The 26,775-nt window shown below is 34.6% G+C and overlaps 1 protein-coding gene and 1 pseudogene across 3 annotated transcripts in view; both read left to right on the top strand.

The window, feature by feature from the left end:
- CTNND2 (catenin delta 2) overlaps window positions 1–26,775 on the top strand; it is a 1,202,081-nt gene that overhangs the window by 818,424 nt on the left and 356,882 nt on the right. The gene's annotated exons all lie outside the window — the stretch shown is intronic.
- LOC141500453 (DNA-directed RNA polymerase II subunit RPB3 pseudogene) lies at window positions 6,245–8,224 on the top strand (annotated as a pseudogene).

Here is a 26,775-nt window from a genome sequence, read left to right as displayed (position 1 = left end):
AAATAATATTTACTATGCTAAGTTATCAGAGGGGGAGGGCTTACTCATCTAAAAATCATTCTACAGGGTACCAATGTGCAAGTCTAGAGGGCAGCTCTGTCAACATTTTCAAAACAAGTCACCTTTTTTGTAAGTATTTACATTTATGCCAAGCCTATGTCATAAAATTGGTTTTCATATTTAGTTATTTATTTCATGGTAGAGCAGTGATTTTATAAAACTATTAAAGATTTTAAAAGTCCAGTTGATGTATTATTTATTTTGCTACAATGAACTTTACATGTTGTGTTGTCTATTAGAGATTAAAGCCTAAGATAGTATGTATATACAGTTGAGTCATGACTTTTGAGTCAAAGTTAACTAATATCACCTTAATTTAAACAATTTAGGCTGAATTAAAAAGACTGTAGCAATTGTCTTTTTTTTTTCAACTATAACCCAAATGATTTTTTTTAGCATTTTCTTTTTATTAAAAGTTTGCCAGCATGCATTAAATAAATATTACTCCAGATTTGTGGACAAAAAATAATATATTGCAGCAAAATTCATGTATAAATTTTCCTGTAACTTAAGAGAGATACAACAAAAATTTGAAAGGGGAAATTTCTGAATTTGGTTGTTATTTATTGTACTTTAAATTATGGAATGCATATACAAACACTAAATAAATTGAGTGTTATATATTCATCTCATGTCTGGCAACCCCAAGAGCCTTCTCAATGACTTTTCTAGAAATTTTCTCTCTCCCGGTTTTACTGTTGAACATATTTATAGTTATATATGTTTGTTTATGCCTTAATTAGGGCATTATGAATATCTCTGAAGAGATTGTGTACAATCTACTGATATAAAAATATACAATTTTTAAAACAACAAAAATAGCAAATATTTTTATAGATATCTGTTTCATTCAATTATAATGGGACAGAAAAATTCTCCACTATGCAAACCTAAATTATATTTTTTCAATAAGATTTTTGCTCTATGTTATTTAGATAGTAATAATTTAATTTCATTTTAAATGAAGACTTAGAAGTCATAAATATATTTAGAATGACCTTTTAAATTTTTTCTTAGAAGGAATCATTCACAAAAGGATCTAAACACATGTTTTAAACTTTAATACTTTAAAAATATTGATAATCACAAGTCAAAAACAAATGATATTTGAGGTAGATTAAAATATGTTTCCAATCTCAGGAATGAATTACAAATGGTTATTATTGTTGTGATCATTATTAAAGAGATGATTTGCTTATCAGGACCTTAAATACACCTTTCAAAAACTGTTTTTCAAATGAAACAAGCAGCTTCCAGGGGCAGATATTCCTTTTTTAAAATTGCATTTTTTGTTTTCAATAGTGGTTATGTTTGTTCTTAGTTCAAAGCTTATTCCAATAGGGCTCCTTTCCTCACTTTAAATATGTTTTCCTCATAGAAAGAAGAAACATTTTTAAGATCCAGATTATAAGGTAATAGATTTAGAGCCATAAAGGAGTATCTTATTCAACATTCTTACTTTGCATATGGGTAAAATGAGGTCACCAGAAATTAAGTAGCTCACCCAATAGTGAGGAGGGGCATTAAGTAGAAAAATCAGAATCTGAATCCATGTCTTCCTCCTCCCATCCCCTTTCCAACATTGCACCTCAATATATAATATACAAAGCAGATGAAAAAGAAAGTCAAGGTATATACTTATCTCAGATTTTTTGGAAATAATGCACCCTAATAAAGCAAGAAGAGCAGTTTATAATTTAGGTTTTTTTCCCCTGATACATTTTTAGACTCAACATACATAAAGGATATGTTGTTTTGTGGTTGTTCATTTTCAGTTATACCCTACTCACTGTGACCCCATTTGAGATTTTCTTGGCAGCAATACTAGAGTGGTTTGACATTTCCTTTTCCAGCTCATTTTACAAATAAAAAATCTAAGGCAAACAGGCTGAGGCGACTGGCTCAGAATCACATAGCTAGTATCTGAAGTAAGATTTGAACTCGAAAAGATGAGTCTTCCTGACTCCAAGACTAGATTTGAACTTGGGTCTTCTTGACTTCATGCTTGGAATTATAACCACTGCTCTACCTAGCTTCCCCAGATAAAGGATATATGTTTGTTTTGAGACATGTGGGAAATATATAATTACACACCAAAAAATTGAATGAATTGAGTGTTTTGTGAATTTTGGCTCCTTCACACCACTTAGGAAAATTTCCTTTGGTCAAAGGGATTTGTGAAAAACACTTTACCTGGTTATTTAACTGCCATCATTAAAGTTGATTAAATATTATTTTGAAGTTCATTTTTTTACTTTAAAAAGTGAATGACTGGTGACACCCAAAGTAGCTAGAGGTCTCCCTCATATCTTGTTAATCTCTTGGAAGCAAAAATCTTCCCAAACCAGTACTACTACTTTTACCATTCTCAGAACAGGTTTTTTTTCTGATGAAACTCAAGCCCTAAAAAGAAGCATCATTGTCAAACCACTTCTTCCCTCACATGATATATTAGTAAGAAGTAGTATTACTTGTCTCTGGTGAACAGAAGATGAATCAGACATAAGGAATTGGTCACTATTTTGGCATTCTGCTCCGTCAAAAATAGTATGACCTTAACTTCTGGAGATTCCCCCTTCAAATGAGTATTTCATCAAAGAATTGAATAATATTATTTTACCTTTGTTTGTTTATGAGTATCATGGAGATGTTGTATCCTTTGTACTAATCCCTAGAATACTCTCTACATTGAAAACCTAACCATAATGGCAGCTTCTTTATTAAAATATGTGCTGTGGAAATTATGTTAATTAAGCTGTAGGGTAATTATAGTCTAGAAAGATTATTTCACAGTCAGAATTGAATTGTTGTAGATAAATGTGCATTAACTTAATAGTGTGCAGCTAATTAGTTTTGCTATTTACTCATGGAAGGTTAAAAAAAGATGTAATCAGTTATACGAAAGCTTTAGAGATGAAAGTATTGCCCAGGTAATTCACACTTTATACTACAGAAAACCCTGTAATGAGCATTCTTCCAACATCTGTCTCTGATTTCCAGTACAGTAATTAAAATAGCCACTAGTGACTAATTAACCCATTTAACTTTATTTCCATTTGTGACATTTTTTTGTAGCAGAGCTAAATGTATGGTAGTACAAATCCTACGGTATTCCAACAATATAAATTTGAAGCTTGTTATTTGTATAGATGATTCTTTATTTGTCTGTCTATGTATAATCATATAGAGAACATGGTCCCTCCCAACCTTCACATAGTATACAGATACAACCCCAAATATCATTTGATTGTGCATAAACATTTGTAAAATCAGTTATTTTTATTAAATTTACAACAGATCAAAATGATTAGTACTATACTCTGCTAAAATACTGATGCTTCCTTTAATCAGAAGTATCATTACTATAGTTATAAGTATGTGAAATGTATAATACATGACTGAAAAATGCTTTAACATTCATCTCCTGTGATCCCTACAACAATCCTGATAAATGGTTCAAGTTATTGTTTTTATCATTTCTATAGGAAAGAAATAAAAAAAGCCCATATCTATATTATAGTTTCCCCTAGTTAATACACCAAAACCTTTTCTAAACTAGCATTTTTTTTAAATTCATGGAATATGTTTATTTGCATTATTTTTGCAGGTCCTACACATTTGATATTTTAAAACCTTATATATATATATACACACACACACACTAAAAGTTTTGTAAGGAATATGTCATAATCAAGGAAAGGCAGGAATGCCTAGATAGTGGTTTAATGATTAATGAGCATCTTAGAAAAGCCCATTTTTGAGATCTTCAGAGAGGAATAGAAGGTAGAAAGGGCATTGGCTAGGAGGCTAAGATTCAAATCCTAGCTCTGCTGCACACTATCTATGTGACTTTAATCAATTCAACTCTCTCTGACCCTCTGATTCTTCATCTACAAAATGAAGGTATCAAAGCTGACCACTTCTAAGGTCTTTTTCAGCTCAAAAATCATTTTAAGTTTTCTATATAAGTATGAGAAAGATTCATTATATATTACCATCTGCCTAAGGGAGGACCCATATTAAATCTATGGTGCTATCTAATGGATTTCATTAAATTGTGATTTGAGATAATTAAAGATAACTTTATATATAATAATATAAGAAAAGATAAAAAGGTGAATTTAACTTTTGATCATTTCTTCAAATGCTATATTTTCTGCATTTTCTCAGTATCATTTTTGTTTATAATATCACATAAAGATTGTACTTGAAATTATGAGGAATTAATAAAGCTGAACTGATCTGTGTTCCCTAGTAGCTCTCATCTAACACATTCCCAGGCTCCATAAAATACCTCCAGCAATTTACTTGACAAGACATTAAAACCCATGTCTTGTGATTTGATTGTTTTTTTTCTACAAGCAATCACATTTTTGCTACTGTTTCTAAAGCTACAAAAAAGCCAGGAAATACACTGCAAATACACTTTTATTCTGCAAGCTTTTTAATCCTGGTTTTATGTAATTATTTGTTGAAATTTTCATCTTGTACTAATGTCTTCATTAGTAATCAAGTAAGCTAGTTATGAAGAGGATATTAGCTTGGTTGCCATTGAATTAGATAGGCTTAAATGAAGTATCATTACCATGTTACTGTCTGAAGAGTTTTCCTTGCTGTCTGTTATCTAGAAAGATTTGAGTATTTTTAAAGTTGATAACTGTTGAGTACCTGATACATGGTTTTAAGAGAAATTCAGATAAAAAAAAATATATCAGAATTGCCTAATAACACATAGGTAAACTTCAAATGTTTTGAACTTTTTTTTTCTGTTTGTAGCACTTACTGGTGGAAATACTCATATTAACAGACCTCATCTAACTTTTATCTTTTGTACATTTTCCCCTAACTCTTTGAATAAATTTTCCATAGCATTTCTACCCATTGTGAATTTCAAGTTCATCAAAGCTATGAAAAGTTCTGGCAGTTTTACCAGAATCTTGGTAAAAATCTGAGAATCAGAATTGATGATTTCAAAAGACCATTATGAAGCACCTACCATGTGCAAGGTTCAATTGTAAAAAAGATATGATTTTTATAGAGTGAAATATTACCTTAAAGGCTTTGTTTTTACAAAATCACACAAGATATCCATAAAAGATAACCAAGATGTAAGTCAGTTCAGTGACCTCTGATTAATGTCAAACAAGGGAATAATATAGGAAGATATATACCTGGCACAGGTTCTTTCCACTGTCCTGGAAGAAAAAATAGTCTAGGAAGTCCAGCAAAGAGTCCAAGATGGAAAAGCCTCACTCCTCATAAAGAGTGGGGTCCTCTAGATATTTTTTTTCACATTATATTGTGCTGTAATCATCAAAAGTGCTGGAATATATTCTGAACCTCCCAAATGAAATCCATAATCACTCAAGTAAAAGAATAAAAGATAAGTAGATGAAGCATGTCTATCACTCAGACTATAATCTGCTTTTGGATGAGAAGCCTATATATCCTGTACATAATTAAATACATTTCAAATATACTTTAAACCAAACGAGTTTGAAGAGGAATTTGGGATGAGATACCACTGGGAAATTTGTAAATTAATTCAGTGATTCTAGACTATTCCCTAAAACAAAATCATATCCTTTTAATATCAGTATTCTTACTAGTTTTGAATTATAGAATACTGTAATCTTTGGAGAACTGAAGTTGAAGATCACCCAAAGGGTGAAGAGGCAAATGATGAATACAATCAATAAACATTTATTAAGCATTTACTAAGTATCCTAGGGATACATAAAAGAAGTGAAAGAAAGTCTCTAGACTGAAGAGCTTGTATTGGGGAGTAAGGTATAAGAATACTGGAAAAATTGGGGAAGGCTAGGTAGATTATGAAGGCCTTTGAATACAAAATACCAAGTTATTTTATATTTGTTTCTGGGGACAACAGGAAGTTATTGGAGTCAGTAGGGGAGGGGGATTATATAATCTGACATGCACTTTAGGAAAATCATTTTAATGAGTAAATGGAGGAAGGATTGGTATGGACAGAGAATTAAGGTAGTCTGACCCACCAGTAGGGTGTTGTAATAATTCAGACTTAAAGAGGTATTGACCTTCCCTAGAGAGGTAGTGGTATCAGAGGAGAAAGAAGTTGTGTAGGAAAGATATTGCAAAAGTGAAATCAAAAGACCTTAACAACAAATTGGATATCAGTTGAGAGGGGTATCATAAAGAATCCAGGATGATCCCTAGGCTGTAAACCTGAGAAACTGAGGGGATAGTGTTTCCTTTATAGCAAAAGGGAAGGGGGAGAAAGATTTTTGGAGAAAAAATGAGTTCCACTTTGATCATATTGAGTTTAAGATATCTACTAGATATCCAGTACTAGATGTCTGAAAGGCAGTTGGAGATGCGAAATTGGAGATTAAAAGAGAGTTTGGTACAGGACAAGCAGATTTGAGAGTCATCAGCAAAGAAGTTGCAATTTAATTCATAACAGTTGATGAGATCACCATGTGAAGTAGCATAGAGATAGAAGAAAGAGGGCCCAGGACAAAACCCTGAAAGACACTTATTGTTAGAAGAAATGATGTGGAAGAGGATCCAACAAAGGATACAGAAGGAGCAATCAGATATATTAGGAGGAGAATGAGGAGAGAATGATGACCCAAAAACCTTCAGAGAAGAGAGTATCAAGGAGAATAGGGTGATCATCAGAATCAAAAACTACAGAGACAAAGGAGATTGAGGCTTGGGAAAATATCATTGGTTTTGGCAACTAAAATTATCAGTAACTTTAGAGAGAACAGTTTCAATGGAAAGATAAGATCAGAAGCTAAATCATAAAAGGATAAGAGAGTAAATAGGAGAGAGAGAGACAATGGAAGCACCTTATTGTAGATGGTCTTTTTCCAGGAGTTTAGCAACAAGGGACAGGAGAGATATAGAAAATAGTGGAAATGGGAAAGTGAGGGTTTGTTTTTCAGAATACACTGGCATGTTTGTACAGTAGGAAATGAGTGGAGAGAAAGAAAAAATGGAAATAAGTGGAGGAGGGGGAATGACAATGGGACCAATCTGTTGGAGTAAACATAGATGAGAATATCAAATTCATCAAAAGTGAATATGGACCTGGCAGTGGCCAATGCCATTCACAGAGCCTACATAATAGCCAATGTGTCCATTATTACCATAGATAGTGTCCACCCCGATACCAACTCCAGTGCCACATGATGAATTCATTGCCCAATGACTTGGAATCATTCTTTTACAAGTGAAGACATTGTAGACAAACTACAACACTCCAGGGACTATATGTATGAAGAATTTTGCCCTAAGTGTACAAAAGAATTTCCACATGATATGCATTCCAATGAAGACCAGTCCAGTCATGTCATATCTCTGATAGCCCCACCAAATCATTCCAATCAATGTCTTATGACCTCCTCCTCCCTCAGAAAGGATGTTACCAATATGACATCCCACAATAGAGACAATAACTCCAGTGACTATGTGGATCAGGATGACATCCTCATTGTCAAATTTGCATCTGAGGATCTGATCTGAGACCACGAGTCTATGCAAAAAAGGGATTTGGCAAGGATCATGTCAAATGGAACCATACAGTTGGAGTTGCCATTGACTATGGCCAAAGTCAATATCATGAGTCACTGGTCTACCCAAAGTCAAGAATGGCCAAAAACTTGAAGAGGTATTGACCTTCCCTAGAGAGGTAGTGGTATCAGAGGAGAAAGAAGTTGTGTAGGAAAGATATTGCAAAGGTGAAATCAAAAGACCTTAACAACAAATTGGATATCAGTTGAGAGGGGTATCATAAAGAATCCAGGATGATCCCTAGGCTGTAAACCTGAGAAACTGAGGGGATAGTGTTTCCTTTATAGCAAAAGAGATAGAGGATGATGAGATACACACTCCCAGGGACCTCAGTGGCAAACCAGAGAGGTTCTGTTATAGCATGGAGTTCTGTGATTCTCTTCATCTTGAAACCATTGTCCTCTCTGCTTTAACTGGTTTGAAAAACTTAAGTAACCTCCAGCCCCAGCATACCCATGAGATTCAGAGTGATGTCCCAACTATTAATTGATAGCAGTCATTTTTATCAGAAAAGGGACCCAGGGATGATAGACTGACTTCTAGACCCTAGTTTCTATTTGCCACTGGAAAGTGGACCAAAGTTTAGTCTTTTCAAAGTTCTAGTGAGTGCTTGTTGACATTTAAGATATAACTAGTCTAGGAAGTTATCAAGAAAATGTGGGGTAGGTGGCCTCATTCCCCACAAGGTTTTATCCTGATCTCCTTGGGTTAGTCTGTTCTCCTAGTATGAAAAATAAAAAAAGCTTTTTTCCTCTGGGAAATAAAAGTGGTGGCAGGAGGGGGAGGTAGTAAGATCACTTCATCATATGAGATAGAGGTGAAGGAGAAAAATGACAAAAAACCTCTGAATGATAAGATATAAGGAAGAGGGGGAGAAGAGATACTTAGCAGTGAATGACCTCAATTTTTTTTTCAGAAAAAACGAGGAAAGATTATTGTCTGAGAGAGGGGAGGGGGAGCTATAGGAGGCTTGAAGAGGATTGAAAAGGTTTGGGAGAGTCGCTCTAGATAGATTTAGAAGGATTTCAAAGTAGCTATGAGGGCCCAGTGGAGGCTGTGTAACATAAATTTGTAGTGAATGGTTGTGTGATTTCCTTTAGCAACCCACATATAGGAGGGAAGTTTCCCAATGATCAGTGGTGGGAGTGATCCAAAGCTGTCTTGGCTGGATATGAGTGATGATTTGATAAGGGTACCAAGGTTTCAAGGGAGGAAGATGGAACAGAGTTGAAGGGACCAGTTGAGGAAGAAAGGAGAGAGTAGCTAATTCAGGGGAACTGGCCTAGAAGAGATCTAGGGGTCAAAGGATGGGAGGTAGTAGTATAGATGAAGAAAATGGATTAGTAAATTGCACTTAATTACTCATGCCACATCTCCTTCATTATAGTAGGATTGATTACAGAGCTGCTTCCTTGGAAGAAGGGACTAGTCTGGTTTTAGGAGTAGATCATTTTCAATATTCCCATATTATTCTACCTTTCTTCATCTAACTCTTTACCCTGAAATAGCAATTTTTCTTCTTATAATTAGCCAGAAGAAGCAGTCATTGGCTTTTTGACATTGGCTTTACATTTTTCAATTATAAAGGGCCCTCACCTGCAGCTGAACTGACAAACAACTATTGGCAGGATTTGGTCCCTGCCATTGATGAGCTATGATAGTACCTAAAATTAAATCCAGTTATCAGTATTTTGCACTTTTGAGAGTTGTCTGATTTTTTTCTCAGCTGATTTATTTTGTGATTGTATATATGCCAGTCTAGATTGCAAACCTCAAGGGAAGTTTGTTGTTTGTCAGGTACTAAGCAAAAGGTCTGCATGAAACAAGTAATGGATAAAATATTCTGTCAGCAGGTTCCTGAGAAAAAGAACTGCAGGCTTATAAAAAGGATCAGATATCCCCATTGGCTATAAAGGAACAGAACCATATAAAAATATTTAGTCTATATTTTCTTTCTCTGCCTCTTATTTTAGTTTTTTAATAATGAGACTAAATAGATCTGCTCTGCATTAGTAAGAAACTGATTTGATTGAATAAGGATCAAATTTTTTAAAAATTAACACCCTATCAACCACCTTTCTGACTATGCAGAGCACCAGGACATTTCCTAACAGTATATATAACAATGTATTTTAAAATCTTCAGACAAGTTCTTCAAGATGTCATTATCCTGCTGTTCTTTTCACAGTGACTATGTCAGAGTGAATACAATGAACTTAGTACAGAAAAAAATCTTTGTTCTTTAATGCACAATGACTCCTTATCATAGGAATATTTTATAATTCCCAAAGTGGGTGCTAACCAAAGAGTAATATTGCCTTCATTTGCCCCTGATTTTTAAAGATTCTTTTTATTTCCTCATTTAATTTACTCCCCAGCATATAGTTAAGTTCTAGTCATACTTTCATCCTATTATGTCATTAGCATAAGATAGATACGTTAGGAAATTATTAACTTCCTAAATATAGGATTCTTTCAAAACACTATAGCAATGTTATTATTGGAATTTTTCAAAACAGGATGCAGTTAGGTCTTATCTACCTAACCCTCTGGCAAAAAAAATAATTTTATATTATTTTTTCTTTCCTTGTTGGTCCTTGAGATCATGAACTATTTCTGTTCAACTTGTTCTGTTGTTATTGTTATTATTTCAGACCTATGATTCTCAGGCCAAAATTAGGACTAAGAGGTAAAAGTTATAGGAAGGTAGATGTGTGAATAGAAAAAGGAAATACTTCCTAATAATTAGCACAGTCCTAAAATGTTATAGGTTGCTTCAGTGATATGGAGTACCCCATCACTGACAATTTTGTTTCTTTTTTTAGGAGAGGCTGAATGCCTACTTGTCAAAGATGTTGTAAACTGGATCCAGAGTTTAGGAAGGTATAAGACAGGGGAGCACTACATTTTTAGTCCTCTAAGCAATGTTGGTTTATTAATTTTCATCCTGAATCTTTTTCACTGGTATAAAGAATGCTTGGTGAGAAAATGACTGCTACTAGTATAGTTCTGCAGAGCTGGAACAACTTAGACAGGATTAGATAGGCCTTGGACATAGAAGGCAAATAGTAAATTACTGATGGGAAGGGAAGTATTGCTAGATAGTAGAAAGGGGATGAAGACTTCTGTCCAGATTCTGCCACTGGTTTTTAGCACCTTCATAGTTTGGGGCAATTTATGTAATCTCCCTGTTCATCAACATATTTATCTGTAAAATGAAAGGGTTGTACCAGATGATCTTTGAATTTGCTTCTAAATTAAGCTCTATAATCTTGCACTAAACCCTCCTCTGATAACCCATCTTGATATATAGATGACTTAAGTTCTCAAAGGTTTTGTTCACAGAGCATAAGCTCTAGTTGGTTGTGCCAAACTGGAAAGGCTGTAAGAATCCTTCTAGTTGGTCCTCTTCCCTGCTCTCCCCTTGCCTTCCTTAATTCCTCTCCTAAAATTATTATAAAACTATAGCCTATACAACTATACAGACTATACAGCTCATCTAAGAAATAGCAGGGAAACATGTGTTCAGTTCAGGACAAACTATAAAAATTTTCTTCAACACCTGAAAATCATGTTTGCTCTTCTAAAATCAGTGCTATAGGATTTGTAGTGCATGCTTACTTCAATGTTTAGCTCTGATTGCATCCCCATTGTGTGTTTGAGTAATCTCTTTTTTCCTAAATATACTATCTTGTACTTGTCTCTAGGAAATATGTGTGTCTTTTCTAAGAATTTCTTTAAGGTTATGTTCAATTCTGGTCCTGCTTTACAAGAGTCTTTTCCTAATCCCTTTCTATCACTTTAGGGTTGCCTAGCAGAATTAATAAAGAACCTCTCCCTCCATGCCATTATCTTTGTACTTTGTAAAAAGAACAACAACAAAAAAGCAAAATAAAACCTGTTTATTAGTATCAGATTCAGAATCAACATTATTTATGTCCAAAGTTTGAATAACAGTGTGGTGTATACTACATTGTTCAACTTTGCTGATATGAAATAGAAAATAACCACAAGAAAATGCTAAATTCAAACTAGATTAAATCTACCAATATTTTAAAGCCATTATTGGGCAGTAGATATTTTATTAGATTTCTCCTTTATAAATCCAAACCAGAAAATTGTAGATATGCATTAGTGGCAGATATTATGTGCATATGTGTGTGTATACATATAATGATACGTATATGATACACAACTATATTTAAATTGAAGTTTGTGACATCCGTTCATAGCTTTATCTCTCCATTAAATAAAGGGGAATAATATTTTAGAAATATTTTTTTCTTTCCTTTAATGTAAGTCAAAAAAGTGTGCTGTGGATTGCAGAAATTATTTCAAGAGAAGTGAAAACAGTGCATATTATATGATGTGTTTAGAGTTAATACAAAGAAATTAACAAGTATTACCAAGTTCTCCAATTTAAACAAATTTGAAAAATGACTAGGAAAAAAATCATTTATTTGTTTTTTTAAGATATTGGGCCTTAAAAGTAGATTATGAACAGGGAGTGGCAGCTGCTATGAGTAATTCCTGCTACCTGGGAGGCCAAGGCTGATGAATATCTGGAGCAAAGGAATTCTGACCTTCAGTCTCAGGTGAAGACACTACCTCTAGTATCAGTGGGGTGAACTGACTTGTTTATTGGGGAGATGGGGAACAGAGTTTGAATGCTAGGGGGTGGGAACCAGGCTGCCTCAGGAGGGCAGAAAACCAGAGCTTATTAAACTTCCTAAAACAAACAGTTACCAAAAAACCCTAAACATTACTGTTCCAGTGACTGATGCATTTCTAGTCTGGGTGAAATAGGGAAACATTATGTGAAAAAAGTATTTTATGAACTTTTAATTTTGCCTTTATTCTAATTGATGATAATCTCCAAAGGCTTACTTTATTTATTCAAATAGGAAGGTACTAGAATTCATCTACTAGTTAGTAGCAATGCCCATCATGGCATTAGGGCTAGGTAAGTGGTATAGTGACCTTACTTAATATTTCTTTCCATTTCTTTTGTTCTTGAAGGGTAGAAAGAAAAGATCATATAATTCAAGAGTTGATTAGACTGAAGTGACTGGGGACTTTCCTTTAATGATTGCTAAAGTTCAAAAACTTTGGGGATTGTGATAACATGTGCTTTACCCTTATCTTGAAGTAGTATGTTTCACAAAGACTGAAATTTACATACGAGGAAGTTGTAGCCCTATTAAAATCTCAGTAGGAAAAGGAACCTTTGTGATTTTTACAAAAGAGCTTTCCAGGATCCACTGGAAAGAACTGGGAAGAAAATTCAGAACTTATTTGTTAGTCCAATGATGTTTCCACAATATTTCCTGTTTCTCTAAGGGATAATTGAATAATTCCTAGGAAAGAGTACCAACAGAAGTAATGGTTGAAGTCAGAGATATTCATTATTTTTTTTCTTATGTCTACATTAAAGTTCACCAATTTCTCATTTACATTTAGAAATAATGAAGAAGAGGGAATTTATTAAAGAAAAAGGAATAGGAAGGGGTGGCTAGGTGGTGCAGTGGATAGGGCACCAGCCCTGGAGTCAGGAGTACACAAGTTCAAATCTGGCCTCAGACACCTAATAATTATCTAGCTGTGTGGCCTTGGGCAAGCCACTTAACCCCATTGCCTTGCAAACCCCCTCCCCCCCAAGAAAGGAGTAGGAAAAAGGAAAGCTTATCATATTGGGAAGAGTATAAAGGGCAAGAAAACCAAAAAAAGAATTTTTAGAAGAATAACCTTTTATATTAAGGAAAATCAGGAGTTTAAAAAGAAACAGAAATATAAGAATGAAAATATGTATTCTGCTTAATTATGTTAGACAACCATTCTTAAACTGGGCAATAAAATTATTTTACAATTAGCACATTTATTTTAGCTGATTTCTTTTTTTATAAAACAAAAATATAATTAAACAACTTTCTTTTGTTTGGAATTATATGATACTTGGTATTATTCACTATCATTCATTTTGCTAGAATGGATCCACTCTTTATACCTCTCCCCAATGTTTGTTGAAATATGTTGGTAATTTTATAATTGATCCCATTACTTTCAGTTTTGATTTCCCTAGTCATTCTGTCTTTTAATAGTTTCCTGTTACATAGAGGAAGAAAGAAAAAATGAAGACAGCAGAAAAAAATCAGATCATTTTGTATCAATAACAATGAAGTGGTCCCTAGAACCTACTGCCAGTATATAGGAAATGGACTTTTGGAGTCTTTTCCAAATTTTGAAATTTGTGTCATTTAAAAAAGTCACATAGCCAGTCCTTGTCTCAAAAACATTTTTCTGTATGCTTTATGGTAGAGAGAGAGAGAGAGAGAGAGAGAGAGAGAGAGAGAGAGAGAGAGAGAGAGAGAGAGAGAGAGAGAGAGAGAGAGATTATGAACTGGCCCTTCTAAGTGCTTCAAGGTTTGCCAGCTTTTCAGATTTTCTTTGGGCCATATGTCTGTCGACCTCCTGCTCTATTGACATTATGACTGTGTACCATATGCCTGGTTCCCTAATGAGAATGGTTTTGCACTGCCACATGATTTTTGTGTTTATTAGTTAGAACACATTAAGCCTAAGGTAAGAAACTGGTTTCCTACCGTCACAGCTCTGCAGAAAGCCATACTGAAAAGATCTGTCTTTCATAGCAATTTAAACCTTATTGAAGCTCAAGATCAGGTGAAGAGCATAATGCACCCTTGGAGTGTAATGATTGAAAGTGTCACACCTGCTCTGCTCCAAGACTGAAAAGAACCTGACAGGGTAATAGGAGAGGGATGATAATGTAAAAATGTATGAGCAAAGTTATTCAGCTCAAGAAACCTCAGGTGTTTTTCCCCCACCTCTGGCAAACCTGTAGATGGAGTACAGATCTTACCTTTAAGAAACTCTAATAAATTAGTCATTCATTCCATCAACATGATTTTATTAAGCATCTAAAGGGCACACAATGCCCCAGGAGGTACTTTGGTAAATGAGACAGTACTGGGACAAGTAATTAACCCAGGAATACCCCATTTCTGTATGCCACCTTTTTTCCTTTTTTTTTTTTTTTGGCATATTCTAGTCTGTCTGCAATTAACTTGCTAGATTCAGAACTTGAAACTAATATAACAATAGAAAAATCAGAGTAATCTCCTCTTTCCTCTTCTAGTCCCTTACACAGTTTTTTCTTTCTATTGTACTTTATCTGGTACAATGTAGAGGAAAATTTCTGAGGGGGAAAAAACAATATAGAAGCCTGACCTCACTGAGCTCATCACTCAGGTGCTTGTGCTCCAGTTTCAGTCATAAGGAGAAGGAAGCAAAGCTAGGCAGTAGTGTATATCCACTGAAAATCAAGCTCTTTCTTTTAACTCTAGAAAGGAATAATGTTACAGTGAAATGTGAGAACTCTTTCTCTTCCACCAGAATAGTCACTTGTCTTCTTCATATTTTGCCACCATTGTTAGAGCAACAAGTACTGGTTTCCAGGATGGATAAAAGATATACCACTTAATTGAAATAAACACATTTAAAAAGTCTCTGTGTCCCTCACAATAAAAAGAAATTATGAAACCTGAAAGAGGAGTAGAAAGAAGGGATTTTTTAAAATCCTTTTTTTCTCTAAAAACAGAGATGAAGCAAACCAAGTCCATTATGCAAAGTGCATGCATATTTGTTCTTCGGGTTTGGTTTTCTCTTAGGTATTTTATGTTCCCATCTGTTTACAAAAAACAAATAAAGCATGACACTTAGAATTTGGAGATTTTTCTCAGGCATAAAAGATTTAGAGCTTGGTGAGCAGAGCTTCATCAACATTTATTGAATTCCCTCCTCCAGTAGAGAATTCAACTAAGTACTAGGGTAGATTACAATGGGAGGTCCTAGGTCTGGAGTAGATGACTTTTATGAGCTCTTGTTTAAAAAAAAAATGTGTTTGTTTTTATGCTACTTGGCAGTTAGAGAATGGCATACCAAATCATCTGTGACAGCTTCAAAAATGGGAGAAAATTAAAGTTTACACTGGACTACAATCTGTAAAAAAATGTATTTGACTTACAAGTCATTATTTATTGTGCTAATAAACAGGATGTCATCTTGCATTTTCTATATCGATGTACATTTTAGAAATATATTATACCTGTACATTTCCAGCATGGATTTTTATGAATAGCATGTGGCATAAAAGACCATTAGAAATGCAGAAGAGTAACATATTTAGAAAGGATTTGAGGTATGATGAAAGAAAAGGAAATTATAATGAACAAAAATAAATTAATCCTATCTCCTGATCTGTTCCAATTAAATCTTCTTGCTTTCTTCTATAGGAAATATTTGTGGGTTGCTTGTCTCCTTTGTTGACTCAAATAGTAGCAGACAAGTCAGGTTTGGTTTATATATCCATGACAAATAGGTAGGTAACCTTGTGCAAGTCACTTAAGTTGACTGAATCTGTTTTTCTTTCTCTCGTGTCCTTTGTAGCTATATAGTTCTTTGATTAGAGAGTTTTATGTAAAATTATGTTTTAATAAATTTCAAAGTAATTTTAATACCAAAAAACTTGTATAATGTTAGATTTGATAAAAGAAAAGTTTTTTTGTTGTGTTGTTTAAATAGAAACCTGATAAAAAGTTTGAACTTCATTTAAAGCCAACAAAAATTTATTAAGGATCTACTATGCTAGCAAGCATAGCAAGGGATACAATTCAAGGCTAAAAAAAGTCCTTTCCCTCTAATAGTTCACTGTCTAGTAGGGGAGATTCATGGAAACAACTATGTATAGACAAGATATATTTGAGTTAAACTGAAGATAATCTCACAAGATAAAAACTAAAATTAAAGAAGGTGTTTCTTACAGAATATGTAACTTTTGCTGAAACATAAGGAAACTAGGGAAATTCAGAGCTAGAGAGGAGAAAGCATTCAGGTCTCGAGAACTATGAAGGACAATGCCCAGAGTTGGGAAATGAAGCATCATCTTGTGTGAAAAACATCAGGAAGGCCAATGCCACTGCAACACAGACTTAATGGAAGGCAGCAAAGTATAAAAGACAGAGAAGGCCTTTTATACCAGAGACAAAATGATGAAGAACTTTGAAGACTAGAGGAGTTTGTATTTGATGCAGGCACTGAGAGGAAAACATTGAAATTAGCTAAACAGGAGACGGATGTGCTCAGACCTGTGTGTAGATGATAGGCTGTGGTGAGAGACACTTGAGGCAGGGAGACCATTCAGCTTTCTATGACAACAGTACAGCTGAAAGATAATGAGAGCCTGGAACATTGTGGTAGCCATGGCAGAGAGAAGGGAATGACTACAAGAGATGTTGCAAAGATATTCAAAACAAGGCTTGGCAATTGATAGCATATGTAGAGTGAGAGAGATTAAGGATCACAATCAGGTTGTGGGCATAAATGGGCAAAACCCCAAGGGAAGTTAGCAAGAGGGAAGGTTTTGGAGACATTTATGTATTGGATGTAATGAGTTAAAGAAATTCTGACACCTTGTTTAATATATTGTTTATACATTTTGTAGATATAGTTTAAGGCAATTATAAATATAATATTATACATAATGTACAATATAATGTATTTTATATTATATTAATGATATGATACAATATATCACTCATATCATATCACATTATATTATACATATTATAATAATATATTATATATTGTTTATATATTATATATATTGTTTAAGGCAATTAGAAATATGATAATAGAGGTGAGGAGAGAGTTCAGGGCTTGACAAACAAATCAGGGAATCTGCATAAGGATTAAAATTGAATCCTTGGGAGTTAAAGATTTCACCAAATTAAATATTATAGAAGGAGAACAGTCTTGAGAGACATTTATGCTTAAGAGGAATGACATAAATGAAGATTTAACAAAGAAGTCTGAAGAGTGATCAGATAGATAGTAGGGGAACCAGGAGAGAAGAATGTCTCAAAAGTTTTTCATAATTTGTTTATTTGTTTGTTTACTTGTTTGTTTATTTTCATCCAAATGCACATGTATATTTTTAAGTTTCAAAGTTTCTTTCCATCCTCCCTTCCCATTCCCCCCTCCCCTCAGTCAAATTAGCATTGTACATACATATTTTTGATATTCATGTTTCTAGATTAGTAATTTTCAGTATGAGGAACTAGGATTAAGGGAAGGGGATATATAAGAGATAATTTTTATGAAGTGTTCAACAGATTATGAAGGTTTATTTTTGCTTTGGTTTAGTTTTCTGTGTTTTGTTTTATTTTGTTTTTGTTCCTCAAGTGCCATTAGATTTAACAATTATGAGATCAATGATAATTTTGGAGAGAACAATTTCAGTTGAATAAAGGAGATAGGAAATAAAAAGTAAAGAATTAAGAAGACAATGAAAGGAAAAAAAGTAAGCATCAATAATAGTCTTCTCAAGAAGTTTAGCCACAAAAGGGTGGAGAGAAATGCAGATAGCTTCTGGAATGTGGATGAATCAAGTTCTCACTTGAGTGGGAAGAAAGGGAACCATAAGAATTTAAAGAATAAAAAGATTTGGGGGCAGTTAGGTGGCAGCTAATTGAACTACTAAAATGTGAGTAAGAAAATGAAAGAGTAAATCAGGGTATAAAAGTATTATTTTGCCTCAATGAGGGCCTATTTGTGATTATATAACTTGAATTTTTAGTAAATGGTCCTCAACAACAGACTTTCTCCAATTTTGTTCAGTTGCACACCAGTAGAAGCATTTATTTTTAAATTTTTAAAGTTATTTAAGGCAATGGGGTTCAGTGACTTTCCCAACATCACACAGCCTTGCAATTTTTAAATGTCTGAGACCAAATTTGACCTCAGGTCCTCCTGACTCCAGGACCAGTGCTCTATCCACTGCTGCCCCAAATACAAGCATTTCAATGGACAGTGGGAGTAATCCCAGGCTGTGACTTGGCAGAATAAGATATTCAAGGGACAAGAGACATGAGAGAAAAAAAAAAAGAACAGTTTAGAGTTGACACCTTTACCAAAAGTTCAAGATGGGGAAGGGAGGAGATTTTAGCCAGGAGTGATACCCTGGGAAGGAAGTGATGTTCAAAGGAATTGAAGGTCACTGTGGAACAAAGAACAGGCTAGAGTAAGTAATAGAAGGAAAGACATTAAAAATGAGATTATGATCAGTTTAGATAGAGTAATTTTATAATTAATAAACATAAAAGCAAAACACTTAAGTGTAATGGCAGTATGAAGGTTTTGGGGCATTCTTGTGTAGTTGTAGGTTGGGGGAGTAGAAGTAGATCCTGGGAAAAGAGTAAGTGGATGAATTTGACTGTTTGAGGGAACATTGAAATTACTTTTGATTTCCTCTAATATGCGAGGAGTTGGGTAGGAGTGAAAACCATTGAACTCATTAACAAAGGAAGGGCAATACTCTGGAGGCTGGTAGATATCAACTGCCACAATCTTAATTGAATGATAAATATAGACTGAATGACCCTCAAAGAAGGAGATGGAAAACCTGGAAATGGCTGTAATGAGCATGGCATATTTCCTAGTATTCCAACTGTCCTACCCAGTTGAGTGAGTCTGGAGGATGTGTGTCAAAGTATAATCAGGGCTAGAAAGGGGAGCTGGGACAGCTTCAAAGCTAAGAAACTTAAAGAAATTTCAGTAGGGAAAAATTTGTTAAAATGTGTATTAATTTGCAGTCTATTGTTTAAAATAATATTGAATAAATGTTGTTAGGGTCCGAGAACTCCCCAATCTCAGAACAGACACTCAACACAGTGGAGATGCAATAGCAAGGGCTTATTAAACTAGCTTGAGCTAGGGTTCTGTCCTAGGACAGGGCTAGGATCCTGGAACCCCAAGTAAAGCGAGGAGAGTCCTTATATGGTTCAGTAGGGGATTTCCAAGCACCTTCTGGTTGGATGTCTTGAAATGGAATTTAGGCAAGAGTTCATAGGTTTGGACACTCAGGGTCTTACAGGAATCTAGGCAAGAGTTCATAGGTTTCGAAACTCAGGGTCTTACATTCCCTCCTCTTCTTGTTCAATCCAGGAACACTCATGCTACTCAAAGGGCTGCATAGAACCCCCAGGGAGACTATTATAAGACTGCCTGAGCACCATTAGTTGGATAGTGTTGAACCTGTTCCTAATGAAAGCAAACAATCTGTTTAATATGCAGGGCCTGAAGGTGAGGAGGAGTAAAAGAGTATCAGGGGCCAATCAGGGTAGAGATCAATGTGGTGAGCCACGTGGATTGGTTGAACCATGCTTCAAACCATCCTTCTTGCTGTTCTCTTTCTTTCAGATCCCTGTACCTGCTCCCACCATTCCTATTCCAAACAGGGTGGCTATGGTTAGGGAGGTGAGGGGCTCCCTTCTTATTCTGGAAAGGGGCGTTCTCATTATCAAGGGGAGGTTACAAAAACAGATCCCTTGACTATACAATGTAAACATTGGTGAGAAATGGTAGAGATGAACTGGTCCAGTGTCTCTGCTCTCTTCTCTTCTCCCCTGGAGAACTCCGATGTCCTTCTGCATCTTCTGAATCTGTTCCAAAAAGTCCTCTCCAGCTCAGGTGACTAGTTTAAACTTTGTCTTCTGGTAAAGAATCTGCTTAACATTTTACTTAGATCAAAACACATGTTTTATTCACAAGACAATGAGATTTTGGGGCTTATTGCAATTTACATTTTGCCTTATTGCCATATACATGCACATACTTAATTTTAACACAATAAACTTTTACTATATGAGCGAACTCCCAGTGAGAATTGTCATACTGTCTTAAGCTTGTAACATACATTCAACAATCATCTTAGTTCAGAATACCCAGCATATGGTTTAAAAATAAAACAATATTAGCCTTTGCTCTTATTACAATAATGGCTCAAACATCCTTTTAACCAAAATGAAATTTTTCAAAATATTCTCAAATATACCATTGATTTTCCTTTTCCTGATATACTTATATGACTCACATTCCTTTCCTTAAGCTAGGCCTTAAAACTATAATTATCCTAAGAATTTCCCATTCTTCTCCTTACCTAAATATCCCTTCTAAAAATTAAAGAAATTTAATTCCTATCTTAACATGTAGCTGTTAGCAGGTGTCAGAGCCACACACCTAACCTATCTCTGGCTATTAGATCCAGTTCACCTAAAATTTCTTTTTTTCTAGTTTGCTTAGTAATTAACTATGAAGATCCAGGACATTAAAAGAAAATTCCTTTATAGATATAAGTATTGAATGTCAGTATCCAGGTCACATGGGTAAGTCAAATGTCTTAGGCCAGATTTATTCTTCTAGGTGAGATATTATCCAAATGTCATTTTGGGGAAATCTCAGCCTTACTGAGAAGTCGCCCCTTTGGCCACCCATCCCAGTCACCTGACATCTTGGCTTCCTTGGCTGCAAGAACATGACATTTATCCAGTGGCATTTCCTTTTTGTTGACCATCCTAGTATCTGACATAAGAGAAAATCAATTAAAAGTTCTGTGATCTAAAAAGGTAGTTTTACCTAGTTAGAACTTCCAGGGAATACAATTCACTAAATTCCAATTTTAATTTTAATGGAGTCCCAATTAATGAAACCCCTACCTAAAGCTCAAATTATCCTTCCTGGGTCTTTGCCTAAAACCAGGTATTCTAACTATGACTGGCCCTACAGGCCTATCTCCTACCTCTTACTAGAGACATCCTTTTGTCTGAAATCATATCTACTCTATCTGTATATAAAGATGGTATATAAGTTTCCTCTTGGCTAGAGAAGCCTCCTTCGAGCCTGTTGTATCTTACCTCCTTTGTCCAGGAAATTGCACAGAGAAATATCAAATTATCTTGTGTTTATCTTTCCCATATTACATAGTGCTTTTACTTCAAAGCAAACAACCACTGCTTTGGAATATACATATATAGATCCAAAATAGTCCCAATTCACACACATAGCTAGAAACTTCTATACATAAACCTGTTTACCTACTATCCATCCTCAATATACAAATAGTTTTTTTTTTCCCAAGGCAATTGGGTTAAGTGACTTGTCCAAGTCACACAGCTAAGCAATCACTAAGTATCTGAAGCCTGGCCTGAACCCAGGTCTCCTGACTCTGGGGCAGGTGCTCTATCCACTGAGCAACCTAGCAGCCCCCTAACATACAATTTACTTTTCAGAATTCTTTAAAGCCATTAATACATCGTAGGCAGCTTTAAATTTCCAACATGCGTTATTAATTTCTGTGAGTAATAGAGTAACACACAAATTACTAGATTGTACAAAGCAGTTCCTCCATTATTACATTATTCATGAACCCATAGATCTATCCCAGAAAGGGTCATAGTTTTTCATATTTTCCTTTTTGCTCTTCAAAGCAATCACATTAATCCCAGACTTTAACAATACAGTATTTAAAAAAACATATTCACAAGAGATAGCTAAATATTGCAAATATTATCTCTTTGCAGTTACAAAAGAACATCATATAACTGATAAAAAATCTTATTCATCAATAAGTTACCTTACAATAGGGCCCACAATTGCAATTTGTTCAGAGCCCCCATCAGCTGTCTGCAGTTACCAAGAGAAGTCCACATTCTTGACTTCTTTAAAATTAAACCTACATTGTTAATATATATTAAACATTAAGATTCTTATTTAAACATCTCATTTCCCTTAGAACAAAAGCAAAGTGAATATCCCATGTTCTTTACACTTTTGTCTCTACCCAAATTCTCAGAATCCAATCTCATACATGACACATTTAAATCCCCAATGTAATTACAATTCAACTAACTTCCCAACAGCTTAGTTTGATAAAAACTTTAGAGTACCTTATACACAGAGAATCCAGCACTCACATTTCAAAAGCTCTATCCAAAATAAAAATACAATTGTTAGCATTATTAAACTTAACATTAAAACCAATTAGAGCTTTTCCCCAAAAGACATCAGTAAACATTTCCAATAGCCTAGGTGTTTCTCTTCTTAGTAATCCAATACCACTTTTCTTTAACCCAAAGGTGTTACAATAAAGTTTAAAATTTCAAACCACATAACTCCTTGCAAAAGTTACAATAGTATTAAAATAGTTTAATCCCAAACTAATTTAACAATCTAGGTTATTTAATTCCTCCCATTCTGTACAAACTTTGTCAGAATATCACAACACTAGTATCCCTCTTTTAAAACCCTCAGTGTGCTTCCCAAAAACTCTAGTTCAGAAACTTTAAAAACAATGAGAGCTTTCACTCAGGGACAATGGCCAGCAGATAGCTGTTAAACATGATTTCCTTTCAATAAAGAAGTCTCTTAACCCCTGGATCTTAGATAATTTTTTCTTTTTTTCTTTTTTTTCCAATCACACATCCCACATGTGGAGGGTTCTTTCCCTTTAAGGCTTAAGTAGATAAGGATTTTTCGAGTTCCCCACCAACCTCCTGCTACCCTCTTCCCCCCTTTTTATTCAGTGAAGTAATCTTCTGAGAGGGGAGTAGACTGCTTCAGGGGGAAGGGGAGACAGGTTTAGGAATGTTCATTACCTTCCCTCCTATTGTATTCCCCCCTTTTGATCTAATGAAGGAATCTTCTAAGGAGGAACAAATGGGACCTGGTGACAGGTGGGGGATGGGGGTTTGGAAATTCAGGGGCTGAGGGCTCTAAATTTAACAAAATAGTAATAAGTGTAACACATTAAGAACTAGATTTCACAAAATAATCTTTCCATTATTACAGTTATACCTGGACCTACAGATCTAGAGTAAGGTCCAACACATCATTTAAAACTTTCAGGGAACCCAGGGGGTCATGCTTGGATAATTTCCCTCATTAACAATCATTAATTCCAGCTTTGACATCATTACAGTAAAATAATTTATATTTCCAAAAGCAGATCACGTTTGATAATAATTTTCATTCTTACTTACTGATAAGTCATCTAATTAGGGTTACATGATTTTTAATTTCCTAATCATTTTCCAAAGCCCCTCACATATATTCAATATCATTGGAAAGGGTATCTTGCAGTTAAGATATAATGTAAACATTAAATTCTTAACCTACATGAAACAGAACATGCTGATATCTCATTCTCTTAAAGCAATCTAAAACAAGTTCTCTTAAAGTTAACCTTATAATTAAGTATCTTTTATTCTCAAACTTCTTCTGAATTTTTGCTTTGCAACTTTTTATCTCTTCTTCCAAATACACTTCTCTTTTCAAAGAAAATAAGAACTTCTATCAAAGTTTTACACAATAATTTCAAAAGTGCAATGTACACTTATTACCTATGACAGTGTTAGTTATATGTATAATTTCCTCTTTTTAATATATAATAAACTACACTGGCCCCACATATCAATATTCCCTTTCATAAACATGAGGTGAAAAAGCCTTTCACAAATTTTCTGGGCCAAAAAGACCTTGAAAACTATATATAACCCATTGGCAAGGTATTCTCTAGTTTATTTTTTTCCATTGCAAAATCTTTACAAAGGTGATAGGTGAAACTTCAATTCATTTGTTATTACAAAACAATTTTAAAATCTCAAAAAGTGTAGTTTAAATTGTTCTTATACAAAGCTTAGTAATTGTACACAGCATATTTCAATTGCATGTATGTTTTCTTTATTTCCTAAAACTTTAAAATACAAAGAATTAAGACCAGGGAGTTGCTAAAAAAATCCCTTCTTATGACTACAAGATTTTCTCCATACTTCTTTTAGATTCCAAAAGCCACATTCAAATTAGTTTTAAATCATTTTCTTTCCAAAAGCCTAAAAAGTTTGCAAATTCTTCTTATCTGCATCAGTGCAATTCTAACTTCTCAATGCTCTCACTTATAAGAACTTTCTATCCTCACTGACCAATATTTCTTAATATTAGAACATTCTATGTTCTGAGAATGAGAGATTCCCCACAATTTGAGATATCAAAGTGATATGTACTAATTCCTTACCTTTATTGTTTATCATTACTCACTCCAGATTCTTCCCAAATACATGATCCACATTCCAATCAGTGTAGAATATTAACTTCCTCTTGTTTAGTTATTCTAAAGCTAACTCTCAAGTCTGTCCTTATTCCTATGACTCTGGAGGGGCCATAAAACATCAGAATCCAAACTCAAACATATTCTTTACAAACCCCTTAATTCAATTTACAGGTATCTTTAGATTAGTACATTAGAGGACCAACAATAACATTAATAAAATTAACATTTACATAGCAATTGCTTTCATATCAAAGTTTTCACTTTATGGGGTTTATTAGTTTTCTAATCAATTCATTGCCAAAGATTGCAAAAAGTACCAATTTAATGCAATTTTAAATCACTCCAATCTCAGATAAGCACATATCTCCCTATAGACTTATAGTTCTATACTTTCTTCTTTTCTTATAATGATTTGTACACCATTTCCCAAAGTTCCCAAAATCCATCTTTGGTGTACAAAGTCAACCCTGCTCAAACCTTCTGTCTACATACTTTTACCACTTTCCTTACTTAACAAACTTTTCAAAAGAAACCCCAATTGTCTCTAAGTCTGGATTTTCTTTCCAGTACTTTCAGAATCTCTTACTCAAACTATACAACTCACATTTTCTACCATTCCTTTTCATTAGCTCTTCTTGACTTTAATTCATACTATTCCGAACTAGAGTCACATAGTTTATACAGCTATATAAACTACAGATATGATTCTCCTTTTCACAATGCATTTTCCATTCCAAGGTTTTAACATTTAACATTTCTTGAGATTACAACTGCTAAACTCCTGGAGAAGGCAGTCATTCAAAAATCCCTTAGCCTAAATAGAATATTCCCTGCCCCCCTTCTTCAAATATAGTAAACTGAATAACTTTTATAGAGAGAGAAATACCATCCTAGATTCTTTGGGGGGGGGGGGGTCTTCTGTTCTTCAACCCTTACATGTCCCTTAGTTTTCTATAATAACTAATAATATCTGAATCTATATTGATAAACTCCTGATGCTCTAATGATGCCATATCATTCTGAAAAAAAAGATTAACTATTTAGTTTCCCCTATACAGGCATATCTTGGTAACCACATTATATACTTTAGCATTAACTTAACTCTCTTGTCTTTCTGAAATTTATTTTCCCTATTTTCAAATTAAAATAGCATTTCTTTCTATGATTGCTTTGTTTAACATATTTGGTAATATTTGCTGTTTCTTTAACTTCAAAATAAGGTTCCTTTTAATACTTACTTTACTAATTCTTCCTGAAGTAGCTCTCTCTCCTTTAAGGGGGAGGGAGGAAGAAACACTCTGGCAGCACAGAATCAAGGAGAACAGTTGCTTGACCTCCTTAAAGTGGTCTAGGAGGAGGCTCAGAGGAGTGGTCTGGGTCTGTCCCATCTCAGCTGGAATTTTGATTAAATGATTAAGAATGATAGATAAGCAAAGCAGAAGCAAAGCAAAAGAAGCAGAGGTGATAACCAGTCAGCATCCGTCCCTTTCAGCAGGACTAAGTATTGCTTGCTTGCCAGGTCCTAAAGAAAAATTACGTTAATCTTGTTCCCTTATATCATTCCCATACCCACCTTCAGAAGGGTTGCGGAATGCCAGCGACCCACCAGTGAGTCCACCTAGGTCCTAAGCTGGCTAGTCTGATTACAGAGCCACGCGGACTTGGTTGTTTCAGATTCCCCTCCAAGTACGTCTTGCAGCCTCTGGTCAGAAACACTGGGGATCCCAAACGAGCCCCCAAATGTTAGGGTCCGAGAATTCCCCAATCTCAGAACAGAGACACTCGGCACAATGGAGATACAATAGCAAGGGTTTATTGAACTAGCTCGAGCTAAGGTTCTGTCCTAGGGCAGGGCTAGGATCCTGGAACCCCGAGTAAAGCGAGGAGAGTCCTTAGATATGGTTCAGTAGGGGATTTCCAAGCATCTGCTGGTTGGATGTCTTGAAATGAAATTTAGGCAAGAATTCATAGGTTTTGACACTCAGGGTCTTACAGGAATCTAGGCAAGAGTTTATAGGTTTCAAAACTCAGGGTCTTACAATGTAAATGTAATTCAGTATCTGAAAATATTATTGGGTTTGAGTTTTTATTCTCTTTTGTTTCTTGAAAAGGAATGTAGTCAATAGTCAATCACCATGTCTATTCTAACTTCATTTGTCTTGAGAACTAGAAGTGAAACTCCATCCTTCTATTAATTTTCT

The sequence above is a fragment of the Macrotis lagotis genome, chromosome X (genome assembly GCF_037893015.1).
Source record: "Macrotis lagotis isolate mMagLag1 chromosome X, bilby.v1.9.chrom.fasta, whole genome shotgun sequence".
Lineage (NCBI taxonomy): Eukaryota > Metazoa > Chordata > Mammalia > Peramelemorphia > Peramelidae > Macrotis > Macrotis lagotis.
The sequence above is the reverse complement of the archived record's forward strand: the minus strand, read 5'-3'. Positions and strand labels throughout refer to the sequence as shown.